Source organism: Lissotriton vulgaris, chromosome 9 (assembly GCF_964263255.1).
Source record: "Lissotriton vulgaris chromosome 9, aLisVul1.2, whole genome shotgun sequence".
Classification (NCBI taxonomy): Eukaryota; Metazoa; Chordata; class Amphibia; order Caudata; family Salamandridae; genus Lissotriton; species Lissotriton vulgaris.
In genome coordinates, this window is record NC_141697.1 from 1,101,563,112 (window position 1) to 1,101,577,567 (window position 14,456).

A 14,456-nucleotide genomic window follows, 5' to 3' on the forward strand; every position below is an offset into this window, starting at 1 on the left:
ACTTCATTGCTAATATATCCCAATAATGGCGGGTCCTTTTGTTTCCACCAAAAAGCTATGGTCAGCTTAGCTGCACCTAAACGAAGCCCAATCAAGAGTCTATCGGTCCTTGCAAAGTTTCTCCTGTTTGGGAGGCGTAATCCCAGAATAAAAACTTCTGTGATGTTTGAGGTTGGGAATACCAACATTTCCTTTAATGTTTTGCTGATATCTTTCTAGAACGGGGTCAGTTTGTGACATTCCTATCACATATCCAACAAATTGCCCCTTGGACTCCACATTCTCAACATCTGCGACTCGGTGTTGGCAAGATTTTGTTTATTTTGGTTTGGACATAGTGTCATTTGTTTAGCACTTTAAGATGAATTTGTTTCTTACACAGAGGGAACGCTTGTGTATATCCTGCCATAGGGCCTCCAATTCCCTGGGCGCTGTGTCTTCCCCATGACTTTCTCCCAAATAGTTTAAAATGCCCTTTTATTGGTATCTTTAGCCTCCAACATAATCACATAAAAGTTGGAGATCAGGGGCAGATTTACAAGTACTTTTCACCGCTTTTGCATCACTTTTCAATGTTAAAAGTGACGCAAAAGTGGCGCAAGGGTCTTGTAAATCTGCCCGCAGATCTTGAGAAGTAGTTAGGAGAAGTGTGAAAGTGAAACCCTGTAGGCAGAGGAGCAGACTGGAACCTCAACTGCTTTGGATGACTTTCAATAGAGGAAAGGAGATATCTAATTAAGAAAATTACGAAAAGGAATAAACAAATCTGCCCAAACTGTGTTCAAGAGTATTACACAAAGAGAATCAAAAGATATGTAACTGACAATATCCTGTGGTTAACTACAGAGACTGCTTTGCCCACACTTGTCATTTGCCACATCCAGGCAATACTCTGCACATTCAATAAGTATACTTATATAATAGAACAAGATGTGTCCTTTTAAGAAATAGTTTAAAACAATGGCCAGGCTAATGTTCAAAAATCGAAATAATAACACTTCCAGAGCCTAACTGCGCTTACTAATACAAATAAATAACTATATTGAATTGAAATTCCAAACAGAAGACACTCCTTCAGACAATGAAGACTTTTTTAGCATCAATAGAAATCATGCTCTTAGCTGAAGAAACAAGAATTCCTAGAAAGGTGACAGCAACTCCACAGAGTCACATTGCCCAACCTGAATACAGTAGCTCAATATTCTTTAAAAAATATATACATGTTTAATTCATTTTATTCCAATTAAATGTTGTACAACAACAAATAAACTCCATCAAAGGAAAGGTAGCACATGAACCACATACAGCAGGGATGAATTTTCCTTTAAGAAAGGTGTACCACAAACCACATAATCATCATACATAAGTAATATTTGGCACAGCAGATGAGTACCAATCAGGAGTATTTGTGTCGGGAAGTCCAAGGACTCCATATTTTCATCTTTATGTATCTCCTTTTCTCCCCTCTCGCCGTATTCTATACCTCTGGACCAAACCACCAAAGGGGGATTGTACAGGTTTCTACAGGACAAACAATGATTTGCTAATCAACCAAGAAGCCAGCACCAAACCACCAAATGGGGATGTTACGGGATGCTACAGTACCAAGCAATGTCTTGCTAAGCAACCATCCTTCGGGGAGAGGATGTGGCCTTATGGCTGGGCAGTCAATCTCGAAGCTGACGAACCGGGTTCGAGTTGGGGCAGAGACGCTCAACATCCTGTGATTCTGGGCAAATCACTTAATCTCACCATGCCTAACAAAAAATAAAATGAATGTGTCCATCTGTAACGCAACTGGTGCCCATGTCATGCTTTTCGATATTTTTAGGTCTAGTTTGCGCAATATAAAACTCCCCCTGACCCAAAAAAAGAAGCCAGTAGTCATCAGTGATCTTTGATAGTGAGTTAGTCCATCCCCCCATGATTCCTAACCGTGTACTTTGGGGTCTAATGTTGTGGGGGTATGGAGAATATTGGCCAAGGTGTTGTGCTATATCTGCCAGTACTGGGCAATAAAGGGGTCAAGACCACACTACCTGGTAAAATGATCCTCTTTGGTCAACACATCTTCTACATACTAATGACTTAGCTCTCCCTTTTCTCCAGAGTCTGTTAGGACTTTATATGCCCTATGGAAGTATTTGAACTGAATCAGTCAGAGATTATTAGGAATGGAACATTTTCGGGGAGCCATTACTGCATCTCGCTAGTCATCATCATCCAGCTCACTCATGTTATGTCCACAGATTGAGCTATGGTCCTACCACTAGGCCATTGAGATAAATGAATCAATATAGCTGGATATACTCTTCGGCCTCAATGGGCCCATTGATATTTGAGCCTTCAGTTGAATGTATTCTGGCACTCCCACTAAATCTGTTCTATGGGATTTTAATACATGACAGATTTGGAAGTATCTAAAAAATTATGATATGTGCATTAGGAATTTCCTGGTTAGATGTTCAAATGTAAAAATACGATCTCCTTCGAAAATGTCCTAAAGCTCCAATGAAGTCCTAGATATGACAGCCTGCAAGGGGCGTTACATGCTTAAACCTTGTACACCACAAGAGGGTAGTGTGAGCTGAAAGTCTGTTAATACATTTCATGTGAGTCAGTGCAGCCCGCCAACAAAGGAGTGGTAGGCTCCTAATTAGATGAAGTGAAAATGGAGTAGGACCCCGTACAGTAAATTAAAAATCCCCAGCTTCTTGACTGTTTCTAACTAACGATAAGAAGGAGTCATGACGGTCTCCATGTAGCCAGTCTTCAATTGGTATTAGTTGCGTTGCCCAGTAATAAAGCCATATGTCAGGGGTACCCAGGCCACCATCATGCATACATAAGGAGAGTGCATTTAGCAAGTGAAACCCTAGGGAGTTTGCCTAGCCAAAGAAATTTAAAATCAATCTTTGGAGATCTTGAAAGAAGGTAGCTGAAAAAAATGTATGGATTGTTTGTAATACAAAAAAAAATGAGGTCCAAGATTCTAGATCATTTATTTATTTATTTATTTATGAGATTTGTAAAGCGTGAACGAATGCCCGTGGGCGTCTCGCTCTGAAAACTCAACTCGTGGATCTACTGATATAATTCCTGAGGGTTTACTGGGTGAACAGCCAGGTCTTTAAACCTTTGCGGAAGGAATAAAGAGAGTGGCTTAATCTAATTGGGAGCGGAAGTGAATTCCAGAGTCTGGCTGCTGTGACTGAGAAGCGTCTGTCATCCCAGGAGACTGTTTTAGTACGGGGAACAGTTAATTGGTGCAAGGTCACCGATCTCAATTGCCTTGAAGAATGATGTGGTATAAACTGGTTTCTAAGAAACTGCGGGCCTAACTTATGCAGTGCTTTGAATACCAGGCAGAGTGTTTTGAATTTTATTCGATTTTTAATCGGTAACCAGTGAAAATTACGGATGGTTTGGGCAATAGATTTGAATTTGGGGGTTCCAGATAACAATCTTGCAGCAGCGTTTTGTACTGATTGCATTTTGTTAACGACCCGGACTTGAGCATTGGCGAAAAGGCCGTTGCAATAGTCGAGTGATGAGAGTACAAGTGTGCTGACCAGGGTTTTGCCTGCACTTTCAGGTAAAAACGGCATGATTTTTTTAATGAGTTTTGTTGCCACTGTCTGATTAGCATGCGCGGAAAAGTTGAGATGTTCATCAAAAACGACTCCCAAATTCCTGACCTTCGAGACAGGGTTGGGCAGGGTTCCAAACGATGAAGGCCACCAGACGGATGACCAGCGTGGGGAGAGTTTCCCAAAGATGACAACCTCGGTCTTCTCGGAGTTAAGTTTAAGGCAGCTAGAGGACATCCAGTCTCCAATTGTTTGCATACCATCCTGGAAGCGCTCCGCCACCTCTTCTCTGTCGCTATTAATGGCGAGGACTAACTGGGTGTCTTCCGCGTAGGAGGTAAGGCCCATCCCATATTGTTTGATGACTCTAGCTAGGTCCGACACATAGGGCCAGATGTAGGTAGCCCTTTACCGATCGGAATCGGCCGAAAATACCGATTTTCGGCCGTTTCCGATCGGTAAAGGGCTATGGAGATGTAGGGGCACATATTCGGTAATTTTACCGAATCGTTATTATTACCGAATCGGTAATACGTACCGATTTGGTAATAATTACCGAATCGGTAATATTTACCGATTCGGAAATATTTACCGATTCGGTAAAATTACCGAAAATGCTATGTGGGTAGCCAATTTTCCATTGGCACATGGCTTACAGAATCGGTATTTTACCATGGAATACAAATCCATGGTAAAATACCGATTCCTGTGTACATGCACATCTGTGCATGTACACATGTGCCATGTGACAGACAGACGTGCCCTTAGGGCATGTCTGTGTGCCACATTGCACACATGCCCGTTTTGGGGGTGCTAGAGGGTGTCAAAGTGATACCCCCTGCACCCTTGACAAATTCGGTATTTACCGATTCGGTAAATACCGAATCGGTATTTGAATTGAATCCCATGGGCTTCAAGATGTTAAAAAGAGTCGGACTAAGGGATGAGCCTTGAGGAACCCCACATGGCAGAGACAGCTCGGCTGATTGAAATGGCCCTAATGTAACTACCTGAGTCCTGCCGGACGTTTCGAGTTCCAGTAAGGATGATAGTGATATTTGCATCACAGGCTTCTTGTCAATCTAGCACGATATGCATGCCCAAATCTTAAAATGGATTCTCAGTTACAGGAGCCCAGTGGGAAGTATGGGTAGTGTATGTATATTATGTTTCCACAGTATACTGTTAGGACAGAGGCTGATCCATAGATCGCTGGCTTCTGAACCACCCAAGGCAGAGAAACGTGCAGGTGTTGAAAGTACAAGCCCATGTCATCTGCATATGATTCTCCTCAACCATCCTGAACACTTGACCGAGAGAATACCATAGAGTGGCGCATCTCTCTTGATCGATTTCGCCAATGGTTCCAAGAGCAGAGTGAAAAGGAAGGGAAAGACTGGAAAATCCCCGGCATGTTCCTCATTCAGTTGGAAAGATTAAGGACAGTACCCCATTCACCCTGACTTGTACCCTCGAGTGTCATAGAGGACTGCCACAAACATAAGATTTTGGGTCAATATTTATTTTCTGTGGTATGCTCAAGATGAAGGGACAGTGGATAGTACTGAAAGCTTTCTTGTAGTAAATTATTAACAGTGCCGCTGGACCCTATTGCACATCTAGGTAGAAAAATTCTACCTGAAGTCTTTGTAGGCAATGTTGCATACTCTTTTCCAGCATAAAACCATTCTGGACTTCATGGACAAAGGATCGTATGACCTTGGCCAGTCTGGTGGCTAGAAACTTTACCTCAACGTTCAAAAGAGAGATTGGTCGATAAGAGGCACAATTTTCTGCTGGTTTATTAGGCTTGAGAATAGAGGAGATGGTAGTACAATGGAGCTCAACAGGCAACATGCCCATTTGCCCTACCTCCTGGAAGAGGGTGAGAAGGGTAGGGGTTAGAGGCAATTCCATTTTTTGGAAAACCTTGATAGGGGGGCCTTCGCCGGAGGTGAGGTGGTTATCCTCCATGGATCTCCTCCAGTGTCAGGGGTGCTTCTAGTTCTTCCCTATCACCTGGGTAGAGAACCTTCATTAGCAGATAATTGGCAATTGGATGCAACAGTTCCTGGGTAGGAGGTGTTACCCTGTAATTTAATACCCAGTAGTAATAAGCAGAGGGCTCTGAAATCATGACAGAGTCAATGACTAGGTCATTATCTTATGTATGGAGGTGAGGGACTGTTATAGGCACCCACTTATTTTTATGAGAGCCAGCAGAGAAATATGCCTGCTTTATTGTTGAACTCATACAGCCTGTATCGAGCAAGGGGCCCAGCAGTCTCTGTTACAGGGTCTCACAAAGGTCATGTAATTGAACATACAATTCTCCTGTGGGGTCAGAAGAGAAAGCTGCTCAAGTTGTAAAATCTGTAATTCTAATTCATTCTACAGTCTCCTGCTCCCTACCATTCTGCCTACCTCTTATTTTTCAAAAGTCCTCAACTCTAATCACTCTTTTAACTGCCTCTGAGAGACTAATAGGAGAGGACGCCGATCCAAGTTCCATTCAAAGTAGACAACTATGCCCTGGCGTAGTGTCTCTGTCAGGGACTCATTCCTGAACCATCAGGCATTTAAGTTCCACATACCGGTCTGTCCTATTTCAGGGCTATGCATAAGCATCTCAATCAGAGCAGATCCGAGACACGTCTTGGAAGGATGATTATTCCTTTGATGGCGGAGAGACAGACTGTAGGCCTAAAGAAATAATCAAACCTAGAGCTGCAATGATGCATGGTTGAGAAGTGTTCAAAGTCCCTGACATTTAGGTGCTAAAGTCACTCATTTATGTAGAGCTGCAGTTTTAGAATTAGCAGAAGGGGAAGTGGTGCCTAAGGATTTATGAAGAATGGCACTGAAGTTGCCCCCTTCCATCAATGTTTCCACAGACGCTTGTAGGAGGTTTTCAGATAAGACATTTAAAGCTAAGCTTATTATCCTAGGCTTATTCGCTACATGTCTCCCATGAGGAGCCTTCCATTGATCCTTATAGTATGCTAAACAGCCCAATCTATCTGTACAAATACTAGATCTAATGCAGGAAGAGAATCGTAAACCCATCTAGAACCCCTAGTGAAACCATATTGAAATACTCTAGTATACACATATTGTCCTCTAAGGATTCTTTTTGTGCCCAAAATGTTGTTTGCCTGCAAGAGGATAACCTCTAGGGCCAACTGTTTGATATGTCACAGTACTGCCCCTTGATTCTAACCAGGAGCCCATTGACATTTTACTTTATAACTTTAAACTGCTAATGCAAATCTGATTGTGTAAACATTGTAAGTAGATTTGGTTTGGGAGTTGTATTTGGTGTTACTGTGTGCTATTCTTCACAAACAGAATAACTTTAGGAACAGCAGCCCCCAACGACCCCACACACCACACTTCCCATCCAGAAGCATCTGTCACCCGACCATTAATACCCACATACCTGAAAAACAAAATAAACCACTTATGAGGTGGGGGTTTGGTAATCATTGGAACAATCAAGTGCCAACCATGTATCATGAGGTTGGCTAAGATATCTTGACCACCACTTACAATGTTTCAGGGAGCAGAAGCAGGCCCTCCCTCACCATTTGCATTGGAGGAGTTAGTGTTCCGGAGCTGGCATGATCTCTGGAGGTTGTCATGGGTTCCGGGGGTCAAAGCCCCTATCTACGGTAACAGTGAATGCAGCAAGTAAGATCATCCTGTTGCTGCTTACCTCTCACCACCTCTCACCACCTCTCAAATAGCCTCAGACAACCTCTAACCCCCTTGGTTCAAAGAGGGAGCGTTCTTCTACCCCATTCTCAGACTTGTTGTCAATGGTTAAAGTTGTATCAACAGGGGGGAACACAGGGTTAGGACAATTATTTAGAGGGGTCCAATGTGTGTGTCCTAGAAAGACTATCAACAAAAAGAAATACAGAGTTCCCCGGTAGCAGTCAGCTAAAGGACTGTCATTGGTCTCTCTCTTGTCGGGTCAAAAAAGGAGAAAAGTGAGTGTAGTGAACCCTCTCTCGGAATTTTAGGGGTACCTCACACAAGTCGCCGGTTGGACTACATTTGTAATCCCACCCGGTGATCGTCCAGCGTCATCATCGGTACCCTGCCCCTGCGCCAGGCTGGCAGTGCAATGCCTGTCGGGCAACAATAGTTGTTGCTCTTTGGCGGGGATCTTCTATTCCTTCGCCAAAGGGTGTGTGGATGTAAGGGGACCATGCAAGGAGGTAATAAGTGAGTGTGCAAAAGTGAGCGTGGGTGAATAAAAAGAGTCAGTGGAGTCCAAAAGTTTGGTTTTTAATGATATGGCTCACTGCTCTATTAAAAATACAAGGGGTATAGAGGCAGAACAATCAAGGTAGTAAGCCTCATTCGACCCTTGGTGAGTGGATGGTCAACATGTTTCTTGCTTTGGAAGCAATTCGTCAGGACCAAGGAGTGCTCATATGATTTGCAAGGGCACCCCCGTGATCAGGGGGCCCAGTATACAACCTGGTAGGTGTCGTATGGCAGTCCTTCCTCAGGACCCTTCCCAGGACTGAATGGGAAAGAGAAGAGAGAAGTGTACTGTCAAGGAGAGACCAGAGAGTCATTATGGATAAACGTGGAAACACTCGCGTTTTGTAACTGTTATAGTATACAGTGAGTGAGCATGCCTATGGTCTGCTTCAGGAGGATCGCATGCTTAGTGGTATCCAACAAGGTTGGCTGGAAACATGTCATGCAGTAAAAAACCTGGAAATATCAAGGGCTGTTACTGTGCTATAAGCATGCGCGGTTGCTAGTGGTAATTGAGACAACATTCGTGGGGGGAAAAAAAACAGTCTTAAAACGTTTCTTTGTGAAGTTTCAGAAAAGAACACTAGATGGAGTCAGTGTATGGATAACTAACCCTTAGCGTGAACTATAACACCAGCCGAAGTACTATAGTGCTGGCAAATTTTAAAACAACCTTACCCGTATGTTAAACTCGGGAGGCTTCCTCGAGCTGACCGGGTGGGGCCAGGACTTGGTGGAGACCACCTGTTAGGAGGAAGTACCCCCGCCATGTTAACGATTGGCGGTCAATGTGTCTCCCCATTCATTTGCTTAAAGCTCGGTCCCGCCGTGGCGCTCAGAAAGAGGCGCACGCGGAGGCGCAGAATGAAGCATATGTGCCTTACCTCGAAGTTCCTGGCGTCGAGCGTCTAGTCACCTACCCTTCCCACTGCGGACGGTACCGCAGGTCAGCCGGTATAACTTAGGCGTCCCGGGCGCACTACTTATGACCAGTGTGTGTGGCCAGTTTGATGGGCGTGGCCCGGGCGTGTTACCAGGCAACGAATGGTCAGTAGTGGACATAGAAGATTCACTCGCTCCGTGTGATGCCGATAGTAAACAACGAAGACGGCTTCGCGTGCTAGCGAGGAGGGAGGGAATCGTAAGTGCCATCTTAAGAGGGGGGTGAAAATCGGCAACATGGTGATAGTCATGCTGGGGTGCTAGTAATGTTCCCCCGCGATTCTATACAAGGGGCACTGGATATTAGGATCATTCTGCTTGATGGTTATGGGCAGTGTTCGGCATAGTAAGGACAATTCAGTCCATCGGTCAGCTATCTAGTGAGCATCGTCCAGGGCACCGCATCGTTCAGCCCGTTTTCATCTGTGTGTAGGCGGTGTACCCATCTCTGCTCCAGTCTAAAGAGGGATTGCTGATTCATACCGGGTTGGCATTCTAGAACTGTCCACTGTATGTCCTCAGTGGTATGTTTATGTTCCTTGCAATGTTCATAAAGCCCGGTGTGTGCTTTGGAGCATCGAATATTGCTGTTGTGCTCCATTATACGTTGTTTCACCGGGCGCATTGTCATTCCGATATAAAGCATTCTGCAGGGGCACACCAAAATATATATACATCTCGAACTGTTACAATTGGTGTGTTTGTTAAAGGTCCAGGTGAAATCTCCTGGGAGTTCGATTGTTCTGCCTTGGATGGTTTGGGGGCATACCACACAGGAACCACATTTGTAGTGTCCAGTGACAGGGGGAAGATCCCAAAGGGTCCTGACTGGTCGGGTTTGTGATTTCTTTGGGCGAGTGTGGATCAATGTGTCCTTTAGGTTGGCAGTCCTTTTGAAAGCAAACCGCGGTCGTGCCAATTCCATCCCAGTGGAGTTCAAAATACCCCAATGTGTCATCACGGCTTTCTTGATAAATGACGAATGCCTGGTGTAGGAGGTGACACAAGTGATGGTGTCATCTGGTTCTTTGGGGTGGACCTCTAGAAGGGCATCTCTGTTGTTGTTCAATGCACGTTTGTACGATTTCTTCAACAACCGGGTGGGGTACCCTCTGTCCTGGAGTTTATGCTGAAGGGTCCGGGCCTCTTGTCTGAAGTCTTGGACAGAGCTACAGTTCCTCCGAATCCTAAGAAATTGCCCAAAGGGCAAATTATCTCGCAGGGCTTTAGTATGATGGCTTTGGTAGAGAAGTAAGCTATTTCTGTCAGTTTCCTTTTTGTATAGCGTGGTGGTTATTGCTTCAGGTTCCAGATTGATGGTAAGATCCAGGAATGGTATGGACGTCTCAGAGATGGTTCCAGTAAATTTAAGGAAGGGGTCTTGTAAGTTAATCCAGTCACAAAAGGCTTCACAGCTAGGACGGTCCCCTTTCCAAAGGATCAAGATGTCGTCGATAAAGCGACGCCAGAGAGTTAAATTCTCTCGGTATGGGTTTTGCTCCGGAGGGTAGATGTACCTCTTTTCGAACGAAGCCATATAGATGCAAGCCAAGCTCGGCGCAAAGGTAGAACCCATGGAAGTCCCCCGTACTTGGTGGTATAACTGGGATTCGTACCTGAAGAAGTTCTCGGTCAAGGCGATATGAGCCAGTTCCATAATGAATGATATTGGTGTTGGGGATAACCATTCCTCTTCTCGCATCAGCGAGTCCACTGCTTCCAAGGTTGCTTGTTGCGGGATGTTAGTATATAATGCCTCCACGTCGAGGGTAAGAAGCAGGTCAGTGTCCTCTCTGCCATCTATGTCTGCAATTAGACGGAGTACATCCCTGGTGTCTTGCAGGTAGGATGGTATCTGTTTGACGTAAGGTTGGAAGAACGCATCACAGAATTGTGACAGTGGTTCTAGTAGAGATCCAATTCCAGAGACAATGGGTCTCCCAGGAACAGGAGACGTGCCCTTATGTATTTTAGGGAGAGTATAGAAGTAGGGGATAACAGGATCCGGAGTGACCAAGAAATCTGCTTCCTTTCTACTAATCCACTCATTAGTCTCCCCCTCAATCACAAGGCCCATGATGGTAGTTGTCAATCTTTTGGTTGGGTCCTCAAGGAGAGGTCTGTAATGGTTGGTATTCGTCAATTGTCTTCTGCACTCACGATCATAGTCTTCGTAGTTCTGTATGACCGTGGCGCCCCCCTTGTCTGCTTGTTTAATGACGATCGACTCGTCTTGGCCTAGTGTTCTAACTGCTAGTTGTTCTGTATTGGACAGATTGTGGAAGGTTTTCTTCGAGGGTATCTCACGCATGCTCCTCAGGACCGCCCGCTCAAAAGTCAGGACTTCGGGTGGTACCATCCCATCAGTGGGGGTGAAGGTGGAGGGTTTTCTTAGACCTGTATCAAGATCCGGGAGCTCAGGTTGGTTTTCAAAGAATGCCCGAAGGCGGATTTTCCTAAAAAATTGTTTCAGTTCGATCATCTCTTGGAATGTATCTGGGGTCGGTGTAGGAACAAAACCAAGACCTTTCTCTAGTACTCGTGTTTCGGTTGGTGTCAGGGTTCTATTTGATAGATTGACAACTAAGCTCGTCTCCCCCTGGATGACGTGCTCCTGGTCTCCATTGCTGCTGGTGCTGGTATCTGGTCCTGCCACTGTACACCCTTTTGCCCGCCTCGCTTTCGCCCTCTTCCTCTGCCCCAGCCTCTGCCGTGAAAAGGTGGCGGATTGGGGGGGTAGAATTGCGGGGGGCCCTGTGGGTAGAAGGGGTACTGCCAGGGGGGTGCCATCTGTGGTGGCCCATGGAAAGCTGGGCCTTGATAATAGCCTTGTTGCCATGTCCGAGGTGGTCGGGGATTTCTTGGTGGGACTCCCCCACTGGAATCACTACTATCCGATCCACGTCTGGTATCGCTCCCTGAGTTGTCATCAGAGGAATAGGTCTTCTTTTTCCCGTTGTAATCATCCTTCAAGTAGGGGTAGACTTTTTCTTTTACAAATCTGGCAATATCTTTCTCGAGTTTGGTTGTTTTTTGTTTCAGTAGAAACTCGTGGTGATCCGCCATTTCTTGATTTATTTCCGAGAGTTTGGTCGTGAACGCTGTTTTGTTGTTCTTGGATATGGCGGTTTTCATGGTAGCTTCCATAGCGGAGATCTTCTCTAGTAAAGCATCCGATAGACGCTTCGCCGTTTGACTGATGAGAAAGAGGAGATCCTTGGTACATTTCCACGAAACTTGACACCACTCTAGTTTGAACCTTTTGTCGTCCAGAAATAGTCTCGGAATTATGTTCACTATCAAACCTTGTGGGGCTATATTACTCCTCAAGTATTCAGTCATCATGATTCCGTGAATGGTGATCCTGATGAGTTCCTTTTTCATTTCCGATAGTGTGGTCCAATCATCGGAGGATGCGCCGGATGATGTGGCGGGCGGATTTGTAAGGAGGGATGGTGTCGATCTTAGGGCATCGGCTATGGTGTCCTCATTGAAACTGAGCCCGGGGACGTCCTCCATGGTCGTAAAGGTTCCGGATGCGGTGCCGAGGATGTCTGCCGGCCAGAGTCAGGTGATCGTCAAGATTAATGTGATTCTCCCACTCAAAATGTTGTCTCAAAATGGTCCAACGTGGCGAGTGAAATCATCGCCAATTGGTAACCTATAAACAAAGGGGTTCCCGTGCCAGAGGCACGCAGGGAATTGTATCAACAGGGGGGAACACAGGGTTAGGACAATTATTTAGAGGGGTCCAATGTGTGTGTCCTAGAAAGACTATCAACAAAAAGAAATACAGAGTTCCCCGGTAGCAGTCAGCTAAAGGACTGTCATTGGTCTCTCTCTTGTCGGGTCAAAAAAGGAGAAAAGTGAGTGTAGTGAACCCTCTCTCGGAATTTTAGGGGTACCTCACACAAGTCGCCGGTTGGACTACATTTGTAATCCCACCCGGTGATCGTCCAGCGTCATCATCGGTACCCTGCCCCTGCGCCAGGCTGGCAGTGCAATGCCTGTCGGGCAACAATAGTTGTTGCTCTTTGGCGGGGATCTTCTATTCCTTCGCCAAAGGGTGTGTGGATGTAAGGGGACCATGCAAGGAGGTAATAAGTGAGTGTGCAAAAGTGAGCGTGGGTGAATAAAAAGAGTCAGTGGAGTCCAAAAGTTTGGTTTTTAATGATATGGCTCACTGCTCTATTAAAAATACAAGGGGTATAGAGGCAGAACAATCAAGGTAGTAAGCCTCATTCGACCCTTGGTGAGTGGATGGTCAACATGTTTCTTGCTTTGGAAGCAATTCGTCAGGACCAAGGAGTGCTCATATGATTTGCAAGGGCACCCCCGTGATCAGGGGGCCCAGTATACGACCTGGTAGGTGTCGTATGGCAGTCCTTCCTCAGGACCCTTCCCAGGACTGAATGGGAAAGAGAAGAGAGAAGTGTACTGTCAAGGAGAGACCAGAGAGTCATTATGGATAAACGTGGAAACACTCGCGTTTTGTAACTGTTATAGTATACAGTGAGTGAGCATGCCTATGGTCTGCTTCAGGAGGATCGCATGCTTAGTGGTATCCAACAAGGTTGGCTGGAAACATGTCATGCAGTAAAAAACCTGGAAATATCAAGGGCTGTTACTGTGCTATAAGCATGCGCGGTTGCTAGTGGTAATTGAGACAACATTCGTGGGGGGAAAAAAAACAGTCTTAAAACGTTTCTTTGTGAAGTTTCAGAAAAGAACACTAGATGGAGTCAGTGTATGGATAACTAACCCTTAGCGTGAACTATAACACCAGCCGAAGTACTATAGTGCTGGCAAATTTTAAAACAACCTTACCCGTATGTTAAACTCGGGAGAAATAGCTTACTTCTCTACCAAAGCCATCATACTAAAGCCCTGCGAGATAATTTGCCCTTTGGGCAATTTCTTAGGATTCGGAGGAACTGTAGCTCTGTCCAAGACTTCAGACAAGAGGCCCGGACCCTTCAGCATAAACTCCAGGACAGAGGGTACCCCACCCGGTTGTTGAAGAAATCGTACAAACGTGCATTGAACAACAACAGAGATGCCCTTCTAGAGGTCCACCCCAAAGAACCAGATGACACCATCACTTGTGTCACCTCCTACACCAGGCATTCGTCATTTATCAAGAAAGCCGTGATGACACATTGGGGTATTTTGAACTCCACTGGGATGGAATTGGCACGACCGCGGTTTGCTTTCAAAAGGACTGCCAACCTAAAGGACACATTGATCCACACTCGCCCAAAGAAATCACAAACCCGACCAGTCAGGACCCTTTGGGATCTTCCCCCTGTCACTGGACACTACAAATGTGGTTCCTGTGTGGTATGCCCCCAAACCATCCAAGGCAGAACAATCGAACTCCCAGGAGATTTCACCTGGACCTTTAACAAACACACCAATTGTAACAGTTCGAGATGTATATATATTTTGGTGTGCCCCTGCAGAATGCTTTATATCGGAATGACAATGCGCCCGGTGAAACAACGTATAATGGAGCACAACAGCAATATTCGATGCTCCAAAGCACACACCGGGCTTTATGAACATTGCAAGGAACATAAACATACCACTGAGGACATACAGTGGACAGTTCTAGAATGCCAACCCGGTATGAATCAGCAATCCCTCTTT